Source organism: Opisthocomus hoazin, chromosome 4, assembly GCF_030867145.1.
Source record: "Opisthocomus hoazin isolate bOpiHoa1 chromosome 4, bOpiHoa1.hap1, whole genome shotgun sequence".
In the NCBI taxonomy this organism is placed as follows: Eukaryota; Metazoa; Chordata; class Aves; order Opisthocomiformes; family Opisthocomidae; genus Opisthocomus; species Opisthocomus hoazin.
In genome coordinates this window covers 51,206,825-51,224,390 of record NC_134417.1, presented here as the reverse complement: position 1 = coordinate 51,224,390, position 17,566 = coordinate 51,206,825, and the positions used below count along the sequence as shown (strand labels likewise).

General features: G+C 42.1%; 1 protein-coding gene across 4 annotated transcripts in view; it reads left to right on the top strand.

The window, feature by feature from the left end:
- Positions 1 to 17,566, top strand: part of RARB (retinoic acid receptor beta) — a 346,244-nt gene that overhangs the window by 125,565 nt on the left and 203,113 nt on the right. The window lies entirely within an intron of this gene.

Here is a 17,566-nt window from a genome sequence, read left to right as displayed (position 1 = left end):
ATATACTTCTCTATTCTTTTGATCCTAAACTGAAACTTGTAGTGGGGAATACGGTTTACGGTTCGTTTGTGAAAAGATCAAAATACTGTTCAGAAAATCTGCAGTTTGAGGGTTGGCTTTTTGAGGTTTTTCTGGTGTGGGTTTTTTTTTTGGCATACTCTCTGTGCTGCGTTTTGCTGCTTTATTAGGTAATTTATGGGAAAAGTTGTTTTATTATTCATTAGAAGTATAAAGACCTTATGTCTGTTCATTTTGTAACCTTTGACTTTCAGCACAGTCACTGGAAGGATGGGGTGGTTAACGTTTAATGAAGACGTCCTTTATTTAAAATGCTAATTAGCCTTTGAAATGAAATAGACTTTAATAAAAAAAAATATCTTTCCAAAAGTTTCAGATGAGCTTACCGCTTCCCCAAACCCTCATGTTCCTCCCCTTGGACTTCCCCTGTTGTCTCTCCCCATCTCCTCTTGCTCTGGTCCTCAGAACCTTCCAGTGTGTGCAATGCTCCGGTGCTCAGCAGAAACCACAGGGCAAAAACCCCATCCCCTTTCTTTCACGGATAAATACAGAAAGTCTGGGGTGTGTACTGAAATGGAGACACACTTTTCCACATACCAGTGTGCCTTTTTTTTTTCTTTCCTTTTTTTTTTTTTTTTATTTGCACGAAGAAAGGAGGTCTATAAGAAGACCTAACAATGCCCTTACTGTTCTGTCAGAAACTGCCTGGCTACATTTGTTTTATTTGGCCCTCGCTGAATGGCAGTTTCATTTATGTTTTGGGTGTTTGGCAGATATTTTATCTTTGTCAAACTTCACTTCTAACATTTGTTTAGATTACTTGTCACAACACTTTCAATTTTTTTCATACTCTTAAGATTCCAGTTAGTTCCATGTTGCTCAGAAGTGGTTTCTAGTATTTTTGAACTTGCTTCATACATGTTGTCCCTTTTTGAGCCATCCCAGTTAAGTTGGTTGGTTTATAGTTTCTTTTTCGCACTTTCCCTTTGCTGATAGCGCAACAGTGTTATTCTGGGCCTCTGATTCCATTGATAGTGGGGCAAGCGTCTCCTAAATCCTGTGGATGATAAAGATTGTAGTGACATTTGTAAAACCCTGAATACATCCCACCCATCTCACCTAGTACATAAGACAAGGCAGTGCTGCCCACGTTGAAAAGCTGTGTCGAGATCAGGAATGTCCTTCCCCACCTGTTTGCCTGATAACTGATGAATTGCTTTTCGTACTGGTGAGGAGATCCTGCAGATGCTCAGCAGTGTCTATCTGAGCCATCAGTCCCTGGAAGCACCAGGAGCCCTGGGCTAAGGGTTCCTTGTGCCAGGTTTTGCCAGGTGCTGTCAGCTCGGTGGCATCTCTTTTGGTATTTGTGAGGGGCAGATCACATGCAACTATGAGCTGATGCCTGGGTGCAGACCTGGTTCCGCTTCTTGTCTGCCCATGCGACATAATCTTTGCATTGTATTTATTTGGAAGGACCTGCAGTAAAGAGACGCACTTCCCAGCTCCTCATCAGCAGCTGTTCCTGTTCATTTAATTCCTCCTTCAGCCTGAATCTGAAGCAATGACCAGATTCTTACTGTTTCTGCTATGCCTTTTGGCTCCGTATAGATGGAACTGAATGGGAGAATGCCATTTTAAATGAGACTGGGGAAACTTGAAGGACAATATTCTCACTATATTGTTTAAAAATTAAAATAAAAAAATTATCCCATGTAGCCATTCCTTGGTCAGGTGTTCTGTTATGCTAATCTTATTTGCAGCAGTAATGTTTAGAGGATTGCCATCATCCAAATCTATTTGAACTGATACTCTTTTTGGAAAAGCTTTTAAATTTGGAAGGTACATTTCTGGGCTGCAGATACCTTGGTTTGGCAAAAGGTAGTTTACTGAACGTAATGTGATTGCTGAAATAATTTAGTCTAATACTGGCCCATGCTCTGTTCGTTTCCATGCTTGAGCTGACTTGCCAATGAAGACATAAGGGCATGGACAGTGTGAATAAATTACCAAAAACTGTGAATGTTCAGCCTTCTCCAAAAATCCTGGAGCCAGCCCACAGACTTCAGCCACCATGTATGAATCGCAAGTGGCCCTACAACCACCCAGAGGTCAACTGATGGGGCAGAGAGCCCAAGAGCTGCTCTCCCTCCTCCCCTGGAGCTCCCCCCATAGCTGCTTGCTGTGGACCAGTTGAGAGGATGCCAAGCAGACTGGTAATGGCGTGGTATTTACAGAGCCCAAGTGCTTACATGCAGATGCAAATACAGGTTTTGGGGCAGCTTGTGTCTGTGCTATTCCCCTTCTGCCTGCATTTGGAAACCGGCATTGTGTTTGGGGAGCGAATGGAGTCCTCTCTGTAGTGTTCATCTGTCAGCTGCTATGATGAATTGATGTAATTGTTTCTTTACTAATATTTACCGAGGGTTTTAACGTGGAAGTGACTGCGCCGATAGTTCTAGTGCAATCTTAGAAGAAAGTCAATGCCTCAATTAGAGAAATGACCTGCTACTCTGGAGTTGTTATTCAGGAATTGATTTTTTTTTTTTTTTTTTTTTTTTTTCCCCTGTCCTGAAAAGTGTTTGCCCTGAAATCTGAGGAAGTTGTTAACTGGATGGGTGACACTGGGAGAAGTGTGTACTAACAATGAAGATGGACAAGTGAATTTGAGAAAGAAACTAAGATTTGTCCTAAAGGAAGCCTGAAACATTTGGGGAGGGAATTTGGAGGCATTTCTGCCTTCTCCAGGCCTCTTTCTGAAGAGTCGCTGCAGTATACTGTGGTGAGAAAAACAGAGCAGCAGGGACTCCTGAAGAAAGTGAGTTACATCCACTTAATTTTTGTTTTACTGTGCTACACTAGGTCCTGCAGCTACACAGGATCATCCAGGGAAAGCAAGAGAGTTATTTAAAAGCATAGCAGAATATTATTTTAAGCAGCACGCTGGTGATGTTGAAACTTGGTGCCTCTCGATTCTCTTAGGACCAACAGTTTTGAGGATTAAAAACATATGGAATATAGATATAGAAGAGATCCACAATGCTTGGGGTGTTATTTGGCATTATTTGTATCGTTCAGTCTAGCAAAAACAAACAAAAAGACCAAGAGAAAATCTCCTGTTACAGGGCATAAGCCATCCAGTAGATGATTGGAGTTGGAAAGAAATTTTATGGGAAAGTTTTTCTGTAATTGCTCTCCTAGAGATTTCTTCATCCCTTCCCTGAAGCGTCTGATGCTGGCTGCTGTCAAATGAGAGGTTATTGAGCTAAATGGACTATTAATCTGACCCAGTACAGCAATTCTTGTATTCCTATGTTTACAAGCAGGCTTTGTCTGCAGAGGATTGTCTCTCTGGAATAAACCCTCCATTGGAGGCTAGGGAAAGGAAATTGTCCAGAAGCTTTTACGCTGTTGCTATGTAATTTTGTATGTTGCTTTGAAAAGTGTATCCTTTTTTTTTTTCTCCCCTTTTATGCGTATGCATGTTTCAAATTAGAAAATTTAGCTTCCTGTTTGATGGGTTTTCTGTTCCATAATATTTGGGACCGTTGAGTAACATAATTATTCAGAATTATGTGCTTTTAAAAATTAAGGGACAAAGTAACTCTGGTTGGCTGGCATATGGTTAAATGATGGATTCTGTTCAGAAGGGTGTGAACTGAGTGCCTTCATAGCCACTTGCCAGACCTGCTAACATTTCTGTTTCTTCTCTAAAAGTGGAGAATTTCTTAAAGGAGGATATAGTATTATTGTGGTTGTTATTAATTGGGGTTGGTGGTGTTCTAGTGAACCCAACTTTCTACCTTCACTCATTGTTTAATAGAGGGTTTTCTATTTTGCTTGACCCGAAGAGGTTTGAGTAGCCTACCTTTGCAGTGAGGTATGTGAAACAGAGTTGTAACGTCAAGGAATTGGTGTGCCTGGGGTTTATTGTGTAAATCTTAAGTTGGGTTTCTTATTGTTCGAAGTCTTAAGAGTGGATGTGACTGTCAAGTTACTTAATTCAGATCTTTTTAGCACGTCAGGCAATATTGCTTTATGTAGGCGACTTTCAGCTCTCTTTACTGCGTTAGAAGCTATGTTAGAGACATGGGATACAAGTGTGCTTTGTTTCACCCAGAAAAATGTGAACTTCATATAGGGAGAATGTGTTTCATTTCCTTGCCGTGTGTCAACAACTGGATTCTAAACCTGTGTTTATCAGATGCAGAACTGTTTTTGGAGGATTATCACTAAATCAAAAGCTAGACTGGGATTTAAGCTCTCACTATAGCATTTCTCAAATTTTCGTAGTATTCTACTTTTAGGCCATTTGGTCTTTGATGCTTAGATCTGACGTTCAGAGGCTACAATTTGCGTTCCGCTTTGTACAAGAGAATAAATATTTCTTTCTGTTTCACAACCCTTCTACTGTTGTAATAAAGACAATACACCTGATACTTTTTTTTTATTAAGGCCCATCATTACTGTTCAAATACATGCAGGAAATAACTGTCTTAGCTCACACATGGTAAAACTGTAGTATAGGCATATTACTGTGGTTATAAAATGTGTTAAAAGGGAGGAGATCCTATGGTTTTCTTTAACACATGGATTCCCATTATTATTTTAGGAGTATATCTCTTTCTTTGTATAATATATGTTAAAGATTAAAGCACGCATTTTTGTCTGGCAAAATCAGGGTCAGAGTGGTTACATGAACATGAGACCTAGTCCATGTCATAACTGCGGCTATTTATACAGAGGAGTGATCTAGAGGGTGCTTTTTCTTGATCTTCTTCAGTATCTCTTCAATCTCTTGCTGTATTAGAGCTCTGCATCATTTTTCTTGGAATATTCTGTCATGTGTCATTCAGTCAGGTATGTTCCTTGTAATACATCCTTGAATTTCATAGTATTCCACACAACTTAGTCACTTTTGATTTTAAATAATTATTTTAAATAGACTGGGATGTGTTTTCAGACTGTTGTCTTTGTGAGTCTCTGACAGCACACACAAGCTTTGTGTTTGTGAAAAGGAGATCTTCACATCTGTCATTGAATTGAGCAACAGTGAACTGTACCCAAGATGTCTGGTTTTCCTCCCAGTTATACTCCCTTCCCCTCTCCTGCATAAACTCCGATACGCAGTGCGGAGCTACTGTGGTTCTCCCCAGCTCACAACCCCTGCAGTGAAGAACTCCACATTAGGAATTGGAAAACTTTGTCTTAGGATCCATATGGGCAGAATATCTTCAAGAACCAGGGCTTGTATAAAGGAAGAATTGGTTTATTTTGAGAGATTATTTCTATTAGCTGACATCTTTATTGCATTCTCTTGCTTATGCATCATTTTGAGGACACTTAAATTGCTTTTTTCTCCTTAATTCTGCTTTGGTTTAACATACGGTACTTTGAGACCCCATGTAATGAACAACTGTCTGAGACCTGGTTGGCACAGGGAAGAGGATGCAGTCAGCAGAATACTGAGCAATGCGCTTGAACCACCATGCACCTTGCAGCCATCTCTGACTGGACTATTCTGCTTTGTGATTTTTTTTTTTTTTTGCCTGATTATAATTGCAGAAATCATGAGTGAATTTAGAATGGCTCTGTCTTACTAGCTAAGTTACTCTTCTTTTTTTTTCCTCGTTTTTGTTTTCTTAGGAATTAATTCAGTTGCTCACCCAACATGCATCTGTAGAAGGAACTTCAGGTGCTGTTAGGAAAGCGCTCTCTGTTGTGACATGTCTGCTTTGACATTCGCAATTCAAAGATATGCTCTAGTTGGCCGCTGGTATTTGCATGGTTAAACCGGATTGTCTTATCAGCCTTGAGCACCCAGCTGGGCTTCCCAGCTTCTCGCTTCTCACCTCTCTGTGCCCTTTGTGGTGCATTGGGCTGCTGGATCCTGACTTGTGAAGTGCTGCTGTCCTGAAAATCATGCTGGAGGAGCCTTCGTAAGGTCATTTGGCTGCAGTGGGAATGGGTGATTACCAGGCATGTAACAAAGGTGGTATGGAATGCGTACCTGCCCCTCTGTCCAAGGGGATTATTATATTATATGTTATTATTATACAATAAAAGCAGCGTACCTGGCAGAGCGACTTGGACTGCACCACCCGGTAAGCACAAAGCAAGGATGGGCGACTGCGGCAGAAGTGTCAGTACCAGGAGATGGGTCTGCACTGGCTTCTACTTGGCAGTGTACCAGGCTTGACTCCTGGCATGTGGGAGGAAAGTGCTGGTGGGAGCTTTGAGGGCGTTACATCCCTTACTGGTTTACATTTATTGGTGTGTGTGGGTTGGAGGTTGCAGAAATGGGCATCCTGTTCCCAAGGCTGAATGTCCTTGCTGCTGTTCTGGTGGTGGCGGTTCAGCCTTGGTGGGAGGCTGGTTGGAGGAGGCACTGGCTGGCTGCATCTTGCCTTTCTGCTGGAGGAGCCTTCTTGGGGACTGCTGGTCTGCCAAGCACAGCAGCTCCTATGGCATTCCTGATCCTACGGAGAGCTTTACAGTTAACTCGTATCTCATGACACAGTTATGAAAATGCTCACTTACTTTCTTGAAAGCTTTCAAAATTAATAGTTTTTATACATTACGTAGCCAATGAAGCCGAAAGATTAGTGATTCCGATGCGTTCAGAGGCTAAATACCGCCCCTTGAGTGATCTGCATCAAGGTGGTTCTTCGTATCACCTGTCTCCATCCCTAAGAGTCTGCATACAGCTTCTTTGTCTACAGTAAATGTGAAGTAATTCAGGCTAGTTTCTCTGTCTGCAGAAGGGGGGAAGTTGTCTTGCACTTACCAGTGGAAAGACACTTTCAGAAATGGACTTGTTGGGAACGATTGCTGTGACTAATTCCCACACTTGCTTATTCTGCAGGAGTACCTTTGTATTGTATCAGAAGTCCTGCTTTGCAAACTGACATGTATGACGTAAGTCTCTTTGAATTTTGTCGGTGCTCAGGCTCCTGTTAGGTTGCTTTTGGGAAGTGAAATGTAAGGTCATAGTTCACTTTGGTCTTTCTGATAATGTAATCCATCTGTCCAGCACCTCTCTCAGAATAATTCTGGGACATAGATCTTCTGAATGTGTGAGGATGTGGAAAAGATGTGCTGGTTTTGTGGCTGCTGTGATTGATTATTGCACCTCTGCCCTTGTGACCTGACTGATAATGTCTTGCAACATTTTCAGATGATTCAGAGGATGACTCTGAAGGTGCTTACATGTGCGGTGTTATCTCAGTGTATTATTAACATTTTGCAATTGCTTTATTGGCTCCCTGTTAAGCAAAATATTGACAATAAAAATGCTATTTTTGTTCTGCAATCCACTCTATGGCTTTGTCCCCTCTAGTTAATGGCTGTGCTTGTTCCTAATTTTGCTACCCTATTGTTCCTGTGACAGGGAGCTACAGAGAACAGAGATTTTAAAATAAATGTTCATAATCCCCACCAGCCCTCTGGCATATTCTGCTAGCCCTAGGGGAGTCTTACTGGGAATATATTGGAACTGGTGATATGTAATAAGTGAAGGTTCAGGAGCCTGAAGTAGACAGCAGAAATGTCGTCTTCTGGGTAAAGTAGGACTGAAGACTCTAATAACTCAGAGGAATTACAGAACCTCTCAGTAGACATACTATTAGACTTGCCATATATAACAAAAGATGATAAATTATGTGTGTTAAGTTATTTCATGTTAGCACAGTGTCCACACTTCTGTGGTATTAAGATGATAGATGCACCTATAGTCCAACAGACTAGTATTCAGAAACAAAGTTCACAACCAGTGCTTGAACCCTATTTTTTCCCTGTTCCACTTGGGTCACCCTCCTCACTTGACAAAGGGGTGCAGCAAGGATGCAAACTCCTCTAGCTCCAAGGAAGTAGAATTGCCAGCCCTGTAGTGCAAAAAATTGGACTGCTAACAGATTGAACCTATCTGCTGAACAAGGGAAGCCTAGATCATCATTTCACAATTCAGGCGTATCCCTAACAAAATTTTCTTTGAGGTTTCTCAGACAGCCTCCTGAATAAACATTATTCATTTTTTGAGTGAATCCACATGCTCATTGTAACAATGGGTTTAGATTACTCCAGGTAGCAGAATTTTTGTTTGCAGTAAAGTGGACTCTTGCAGGATCCTTCTCTGTGTGGCATAGGAAGTGTGCTGAATTGAGCCAGAGCCATCCAATGGGGTTCATGTCTGCCAAATTAAACAGAATTTTATTCTCCTCTTTGTCTGTCTTGATGACTGTTGAAGTCCTTGTTTCTTTGCATAGTGTGTGAAGATCACTTACGGCACTGACCCTTCTTCAGTGCATTTTCAGGCAGCACATCTGTGCTACAGCGGGGCACGAAAAGATCTGTATTTGCCTGTTGTCCAGGTATTGAACAAAACATAAGTTGAAACTGAAGCTCTAGAGCTTTTTCTTTCTTCAACTGGCGATGAAGGCAAGTGTCTAATGCCACGATTTGCAGTTGTGGCTAGACATCCAGGTTGGCTAGATTTAACTACTAGGTTCCACTATTTATGCCAATAAAGTTACTGTGTATGGGTCTATGCAGAGGAAGACTACCCAGCTGAGATAGTGTGCTGCTTTGCTTTATTGTAATGGTTCTGCTAAGACCAAGACCTTGGGAAAATACCTCTAAGGCTGAACAGACAGATGAGACTTGCTTCTGTACTGGGACAGTCATCTCTAACGATGTCTTATTCAATGAAGGCTAACAGCAAATATTGAAAATCTGAATTGCCCTGATCCTTCCCAATATTAGCCTACAGTGACTTTATATCACCTGCAAAGAAGAACCGATAAAACATAGCCATCAACACTGATGTTTTCACACCTGCCACTCAGACCATTTGATGAGCCTCTGTCCTGACTTGTGGCTTCACTGGTTGGAGTTTTGAGACCAGCACCGACTTACTGTCACCAGTTAAAGTTACCACTTGGTCTTGCATGTCTTTGTGCTCTCCTTTAATGAAGTATCTTGTCGTCCTGTTTCAGTGATTCACCTGCAGTGGTCATCGTGACCATAGAGTGTTGGCCGCCTGAAGAGATGTACTTCTCTGTCAAGGAGCTGCCCTCCAAAGCTGCTTCCCTCTTCAGCTTCTCAGCAGATGAAGTACTCTGTTCTTTTAATGATTCCCAGGCCACCATCATTTACTAGGGATCTTTCGTCTGTCACCAAAACAATAACATCACTTGACCTCTCTTACTGATCTCAGAGGCCTCTTAAAGGTTATAAACAGTCAGTATAAGGCCTTTTTAGTAGTTGCAGTGATGGTAAGTGCTGTATTTGTCACTGGTCACCATGACGTTTCCCATCAGCTAGAAGGTTAAGGATGAGCACTCTGAGAGCAAGCTTGGGAGTCTTCAGATAGATTCCCCACATCGTCCTAGCTGTAACACCACTTGGGAAGAGATAGGCATACTTGTAAATATCTGCACGTCCCGTAATATTGAGCGACATTACTGAACATAAGCAGCAGGATGTGGTTTTCCTTGTTTACTCAGTTTCGCTTCCCCTGGCCTCCCATCTCTTTCCAAGAGCCCTTCTTACAAAAACTTGCTTTGACTGGGGATCGGTGTGATGCTGTCTTGAGGTGCCTTGTAGCCAGAGTTAAAGACCAATTAGTTGTCAGTTACGGGGAAGACCTTCAATAGAAGACCTTTTTGCTGGACAGGAAGTGTGTCCGATTCTGAACTTAATCAGAGATCAGTGATGCTGCCTTTCCTGAATACGCTGTCAGTTCAAGGTGCAACTTGCTGGCATCTGTAAATCTTCCCAAATCTTAGCAGTCTGTTGGTGCTGGTTGCAGCTTACCTTTGTTGTCTGTGGTTCTTTTTCTCTGCCCCTTTTCAGGACAAGGGGCAATGGGCACAAACTGAAGCACAGGAAGTTCCGTCTAAATATGAGGAAGAACTTCTTCCCTCTGAGGGTGACGGAGCACTGGAACAGGCTGCCCAGGGAGGTTGTGGAGTCTCCTTCTCTGGAGATACTCAAGACCCGCCTGGACAAGGTCCTGTGCAGCCTGCTGTAGGTGACCCTGCTTCGGCAGGAGGGTTGGACTAGATGACCCACAGAGGTCCCTTCCAACCCCTACCATTCTGTGATTGACTGGATGATGAAAGGGGAGCCCATGGGGAAGGTTCCTTAGTCCCATCAATGGTAATTTTTCCTCTTTGTTGCCATGTTGCATAGAAGCAGGTAGGATCAAAATCTATTTGGACACGTAGGGCCATAAAGGGCAATTTCAGTTGCAAAGTCCAGTCTAGTTTTTCTGAGCTGTAGGAGGAAACTGTGTAGGAACAAAGGAAATCTGCTGAGAAAATGTAGTCAGAGAACATGGCTAAAAGAGTAGGCATAGCACCTTGGGTAGGAAAAGCTGCATATTGGAGTTTCTGGTTATATGTGACTTGAGTGACCAGCCTGCTTTGTAAGCGCTTTTTTTGCTGGCTACCCTGCGCTGCTTGAATTGCGGATCATCTGATTTGTGTTTGAGAGAAGTCATGTATTTTTCCCTTTGAGTTTGGGGATGGGCAGAAACAGGGAAGTAGGTTCGATGGGAGGGAGGGGGAACACCCCACAGACCTGATCTAGAATATCTCCAATTTCCTAAACCTCTGTAGCCCATGGAGTAGTCTCTCATTTGTGATATTCTCAATATGGAATTACTGCTTTGCATCCTTAGAAACATTGATAAGGACCAGCTGAGATGACAATGGAAGAATAGAAGTTTTGATTCTACTGAAAGAGGAATTTTAAGAGTTAAGAAATAACTTTTAAAGTTGGGGAGGGAAATCAGTGTAAAAGTTCACTTAAACTCACGGAGCAGGAAGCTCAGTTACCCTCCTTTTGGTTTCCATAAATGAAAGAGAACTTGACAGTCCATTGGGATTTCTGAATGTGGCAGAATAACTAAGGAATACATTTAGTTACAAAGCAGAGTATCCTATATGCCAGCACAAAATGTATTCAAAGCTCCATGAATTCTCAGCAGAAAACTGCAAGAGAGTTCCTTATAGAAGTGATTGAAAGTCACTGCGCAGGAAATCAACTTCTCATCCTGTACATAAACATGAGCCAATTCTACTATATCTGGCTCTCGGGGCGGTGCACACAATAAATTGTTAACCCTATCACCTGACCTAACCATTTATCTTTACTTCTCAGTATAGTTTTGGCAACTGCTGAATAATGAAAGAAATGTGGAATGCAGATAGCTGGTGAAGGAAAAAAACAAAAAAAATACAAAACAAACAAACAAAAAAAAACACCAAAACCAAACTAAAACCCACCACCACCCCTCAAAACACCCCCAACCCCACACCTCAGTTACAAACAGCACTTTAAAACAGCAAACAACAGGAGAAAATGCGAAATTGCCTGATGCAGTGGGATTATCTTAAATATGGTTAGCACAGAACAGAATTAACATCTCTGCAGAGTAACAGACATGTGAAGCATGGATTTTCAATCCTTCGCATTTTTTCATTATGCTAGCAGTGTGCTAGCACAAATAAATTAACTCCCCTGAACCTCTGTGGAACAAATAACCATAGTGCCTTTCAGATTTTGAAATGGAAGCTGCATGTGTTTTTAATGTTGTATGTTATACATGAAGGTTGGCCGAAATAGGTTATTCTGCTTATAGAGTATTGTTCCCATATGAGGATTCAGGCTATGTACTCACAGCTGCTACTCTCCAACATGGACTCTCAGTTCCACTAAAATCAATAGCTGGCGCAGCAGGGTACTGCTGTATGGTGTGTAAATAAATGGGTGTCATTGTGTCTCCTTCCCCCCCCCTTCAGATTTAGATTTTCTTTTTTTCAGGCATACATCAGTGGGTATTTGCAATGCAGGCAACACGAAGCATAGCCATTTAGGGAAAAAGAAGCTTCTACCCCCCCCTTTATACTTCCCAATAGGATTTTCAAATAAACAACAATTGCATTAATTATATTAATTATCTCTTAACAATCTCAGTCAGGAAAAACCAAATAAAACAGAAATCCATTTTGTAACTGCCAGCTTTACAACAAAAAGGAATTCGCAGTCGCCCAGTAGACAACTGTCTTGCATACCAAGATGCAGGAAAAGTGTCGAAGTAATAGTGTGTTAATTCTGTTACAACAATTTATTGTCCCTCCTCCCATAAGTCTTGCACCTATAGTTGAAAATATGACAACTGTGGTTATGGGATGTAAGAGCTACAGATTGGCTTTTCAGTACGCTGACTTTGAAGTTCTGTTCCATGCATTTTCTTTTTTGTTCATGCATCTGGTCATATAGAGTGGTTTACTTTTTTTGGCTGCAGACTTGGCAGATACAAAATGCAGATGTTGTTCTTCTGACTTAAGCTGCTATTTTAAGTTTTTTGGCCAGCAGTTGAAAATTTTAGGCTCAGTTGTTTATTTGCTTATCATCAAAGTGGTTTTTGTCGTATAATTCATATGCAAGTATTAGCTTTCTGTGTTTACTTTGAGTTTGAGATTAACAGTATGGTCTTTTTTTTCTCTCTTTTCTCTTTTTAAACCAGCATGCTCTTTTGATTAATAATACAGTAGAATATGTTATGCTTCAGAGAGCTTTTATTTGCCAAAAAAAAACACCCCACCAACCCTCCCATTGTGCTGTAGTGCTTTCCCTTTAAGAAAACCATATCTCTCTCCAGATGCCTGCATCTCTTTGATACAGAAGGGTACACTAAGTTCCATCTATAAACAGAATCCACTAATTAAGAGTAATTGCTTCGGAGATTGGTACAGACGATTCAGCATCAGATGCATGTTCCTCTCCGATATCCATTAGCCTCTAATAAGATAATGCAGATGTGCCAGTCTGTTTCCTGTTTCCTTCTATTGTACCTTTATTGCCGTATATGGACCAATGGGATGGGCTGAACAATAAGTGGATGTCCTTTTGCTCCCGGAGCCCTGCTCAAAGGAATGTTTGTTATTAGATTGCTTTTTCTGTTTAGTTTCACATCACTATGCTAATAAAGGAAACATAACACTCCAAAGGCTGCCTTTTTTTTTTTTTTTACTTCTGCCACAGTAACTAGTTTATTGTTTAATTAAATCTCATTGAATAGCCAAGAAAACAAAAATGCAACATCTCCCAGTTGACGAGGACTGGTGGAAAAATGGAGTATGCCCCTTTTTGAAAGAAAGTTTCCACATAATTTCAAGAGTTTAAGGGCAGCGTGGTTGTTGTGTTACTGTATCTGACTGATTTACACTTGGCTAGTGCTAAATCTGCTGAATTATTCAGTACTACTCAATGCAACACCATCAGCTAGCGTAATAGAAAGCATATGCATAATCAGAGATTTCAGTACAAACTATACATTAAATACAGTAAGGGTTCCTGAAACTATTAGATCTTGACTTGTTTTGAAAACAGCATTAGAATATGTCTCTAAGCTGCCTAATAAATAAGGACTCCGTCAACTCTGTCCCTTGGGAAAAAGATGTAATACGCTGTTGAAAGGTTTTGCACACAAAATTTCTCTGGAATTGTTTTTGTTGCAGGGAGAGGAACAACTTGTCTCTCCTGTCATGCTGCCCAGGCTGCCCTCGCAGTCCAGGGGTTCCTGTTTTAGGAGTCAGCCTAAGATTTAAGAGGGGAAACTTTTGGCATTGGCAAGAAAACACAAAATGAACTTAGAAGAGACTGCCTCTGTGACCCTGGGAACTTTGGGGACATCTACGCTGCAGACCGCCAGTCTTGGAGCAGCAAATTCCCCAGCACCCGCCTCCGTGCAGAGCGTGTCCTCGTGTCGGCGTGCCTCTCCTGTGTTCGGAGTGTTGTCCCCCACCTGTAAAGGAAGAGCAACAGCAGTTCACTGTGGCAGAAAAGTGCAAGGGGGATGGTGGATTTAGCTTAAAAGTTTGCTAGATGCCACAGTTGTGAATATCTTAGAATGATTGCTGAATTTCAAACAGCACTGCAGGTAGGGCAGAACTCCCCACTGACCTTTTCGGAAGTGAGGGAAGAAAAAAAAGGCAAAAATCTTGCTTTACTTGCTATGCTGACAACTTAATTCCCTACTATGGGCAGTGAGAGGGGAGGAGGAGGAATGTGGAGTCAGGGTGGTATTGGCAGAAGGGAGGACAAAGCGTAACCTTCCTAGTGGCACACGACTCTTGGCCAAGCCTCCTGGCTCGGCTTCTTGCCGATCCAGCTGTTGATGTGCATCAGTCACCTGCAATGGAAAAGGGATTTTATGAATTAAAATAAAATCTTATGCAAGTGCAAAATTCAGAAGGATGAATTATGTTACAGTGATACCAAATACTGTTACCAAATGTAAGCTAAATAGCAACGTAATGAATGAGAATCAATTCGTTTAATACATTCTAGGAAAACAGGCAGACGTGTGGAAAGCAAAACTGTTCTCCATAGTAAAGCCTGTGCAAAATGCACGGGAAATTAAGAGACAGTAAGAGAAGTTGGGTCATTGTTGATCTGGCAAAACTTGGAGCTTGTGTGTGAAAAATTGTGATTTTAAACTTCTGCTCAGCTAGACAAACCCCGAGAAGAAATGTGGAAGAGACAGGTACACCTGCTGCATTAACTGCAGCTGATAAATATGCTGTCTGCTCTGCGCTGGGGCTACTGTAGCCTCCTTCCCCTGTGGCCATCTGCTTTATCACTGAAGTCAAGTCAATAAAAGGCCTGTAAAAACCAAAAAGGAGGCATATGTTCTGTCCAGGAAGAGTCGTTGGCCGCTGTTCAATGCGATGTAGCGCACAATGTGATCATCTCTTGGTGAGCCTTCAAAGAAACTTTTCTGTATGATCCTTTTCCATACTGTTGCTACTAAGGGCCTTGTACTTGTGAACAGTCCCTAAGGACAGGTCTCATGGAAGAGGATTTTCATCGTATACTGGATAGATCCTCTGAAGTGCCTTGACAACAGCCATTTGCTGAAAATTTTGCCTCGCACGTACAGGGCAGAAATCCATGCTGTTGCCTCAGGAATGGGTGTTCAACTGCCACCAAGGTGACTCTGCAGTCAGTTTGGCTTGCTCCTTCTGGGGCTGCTCCTCAGCTGTGGTGGCTGGCTCTTCCCGTCCCGTTTAGGGTAATCTCATTAGCTTCCTCCTCAAGGGAATGCAGATGTAGGCCAGAGGAGAGTACATTCAAGGTCCACACAGCATGGAAAGGATGGTGACAGCCAAGGAAAGTCTCTTGTCAAAGCTGGCCCCCGTACAGTGTCTTACAGTGTTTTGCGCTGTGGTGTGTGTTTAGCTGAGGAAAAGAGATGTTTTTACCCTGAAACTGTCTGCAGCCTAGACATCTGCACTTGGTGTCCAATGCTGGGATCTTCATCAGTGAGTTGGGAGATGTGAAAGTGTCAGTCTGGTGATGCATAAGTGAAGTCTTGCCTTAGGAGCTGTCTTTACTGCCACGGAACTGGCGTGAATGGGGACAACTGATTTCTGGGTTTCTTATGCTGCAGCAGTTTCTACTTCGTGATGTCCTCTGCTGTGCAGTGATGGAGGTGATGAATGTGTAATCTGTGTTAGCAGAGCTGGTGACCTGAAGTCCCTGGTAAGCACAGAGCATGGGTGGCATTTGCTTCTTTGCATGGGTACAGTTGCTGGAACGGAGGCATCTGCCTACAATTTCCTTGCTGGCCATCATATAGGTGTTCAGCCATGTGAGCATCTATATGGTCCTGCTGCTCCTGAGGGACACTGTTTAGAGTTGAATGATACACCATTTAGAGTATCATACCTTTTACACTGTCATCCTTCTCTGTCTCTAGTTGGAGAGAAAAGCAAAGGAACAATTTCTGATGGCTTATCTCCAGCACACTGATCTGCAGGAAGTTTCCTGCCATGAGAGTTAAAAGGAGGGTGATTTTTGAGTAAGGCAAGAGAAATTTGCTTTCTGGTAGTATTTCAGTATGTAATTACACCTTGCATCAAATTCTAAGCATGCAGAGCTATAGGATTAGAATCTAGTTTTGGCACTGTTAGGTATTTCATATAGAGTTGCATACTTGTTGCATTTTGTCATCACCAGCTCTGTCACAGAACGTGTTCCTCCAGTGGTGAGGAAGTGACCAAAGAGTTTCCCCAGTGCCCATCTTCCCCTCCATCCTAGAGGAGTTCCCTCTTTTCTGAATACTTGTCACTTAAATATACAAATATATCTGATGTTGTGGTTTTGGGAATTTTTATAACTTATGCTGAGCTCTGCATTTTTCTGGCTAATAGAAATATAATTTAAAGTATTACATAGTTTTATAGGATGAATTTTATTTCCAAAGCCCTATGTCATTTAAAAATAGGTGATTTTGTCCTGTGGTTGATTTAATGCATAGATTGGGGAGGGGCGGTTTTCATGAACATCCCTCTCATCTTTCTTTTTTTTACAAGCATTTTGAGTGTGGTATTTTTGCCAGCTCTTGTGGAATCACTTCAGAAAACATTAGTTCTTTGTATATTCCTTGGATACATGGTCTTCACCTTCATAAAGCTTTAGCTAGGTAAAACAGTCACCTCTCATAGTTCATCTCGTGTTGTTATTGAGTCCATGTATTTTGGCTGTTGAGGCTTCCTCAAAAGATCTTCTGGGTTTCACTGGTCTCCAGGCACGTGGTCCTCGAGCGCGGTGTGGCTGACAGCTGTGCATTAGCTCACTATACCCCCGTTACAGTCTCATCTCTGCATACGTCTGTCTCCATTAGCATTAAAGGTATTTTGTGCATAATTTACACAGTTATCAAATACTTACAAGCTACATTTCTGTTATCCCCAAGCAGGCTGCACTCAGCAGAAATTGCTGTCTGAAAATATGCACAGCTGGTAACCTTTGCTGGTATTCCACACAGAGCAGAAACACTCTGTTCCTCTCTGACAGGCAAACATAAGTATTTGGGTCTTTTTTTTTTCTCCTTTTTTTTCCCTTACTCATTTGAATTCTTACTGACAGCTATTAGACTGAGTAGCAGTAGCGATAGTCGACGTTGCGTTGTCGCAGTTTCCCTCCTCTGGCATCGATTTTGCTTTGTGACCTTGACAAGTCGTTTCACTGCTACCTTTGTTTTCCCACCTAAAAATCTTCTTGCCTTTGGTTTCAGGCTATAATTTCAAAGAATTACAAATAAAAATGGTATACAGGTGGTGGATGTTGTTACTGTTTGCTGACTGTAGCAGATGTAAGGGTGTATCACGTTGTCTCAGGACACAAAGCCTTTAGGCAGCCCTGGACCGCCTTGCTTTTGGGTGGTTGAGCTTGGTCTGTGGCTCCCGCTGTCTTCCCCCAACAGCGTGTGTTGGAGGAGACAGCTAGGTCCTCGTGCAGGCTGATGCTCAGGAGCTGGCTGCAATGCTCGCTGGTTTTTGCCTGGAGCACTGCACGATTAACTGCAGGAGGAGCGCTGGCAATAGGAAGCGGTTGCAGCCTCCCCAGTAGCTCTCAAGACACCAATAGCACACACTGGTGTTGCATAAGCAGGTTGTTTCTGAGACCATTTGCTGTACATAGACTTAAACAGCTATGGCAGGAGCAAATTTCACTGCTGAGAACAGCACAAGAAGTG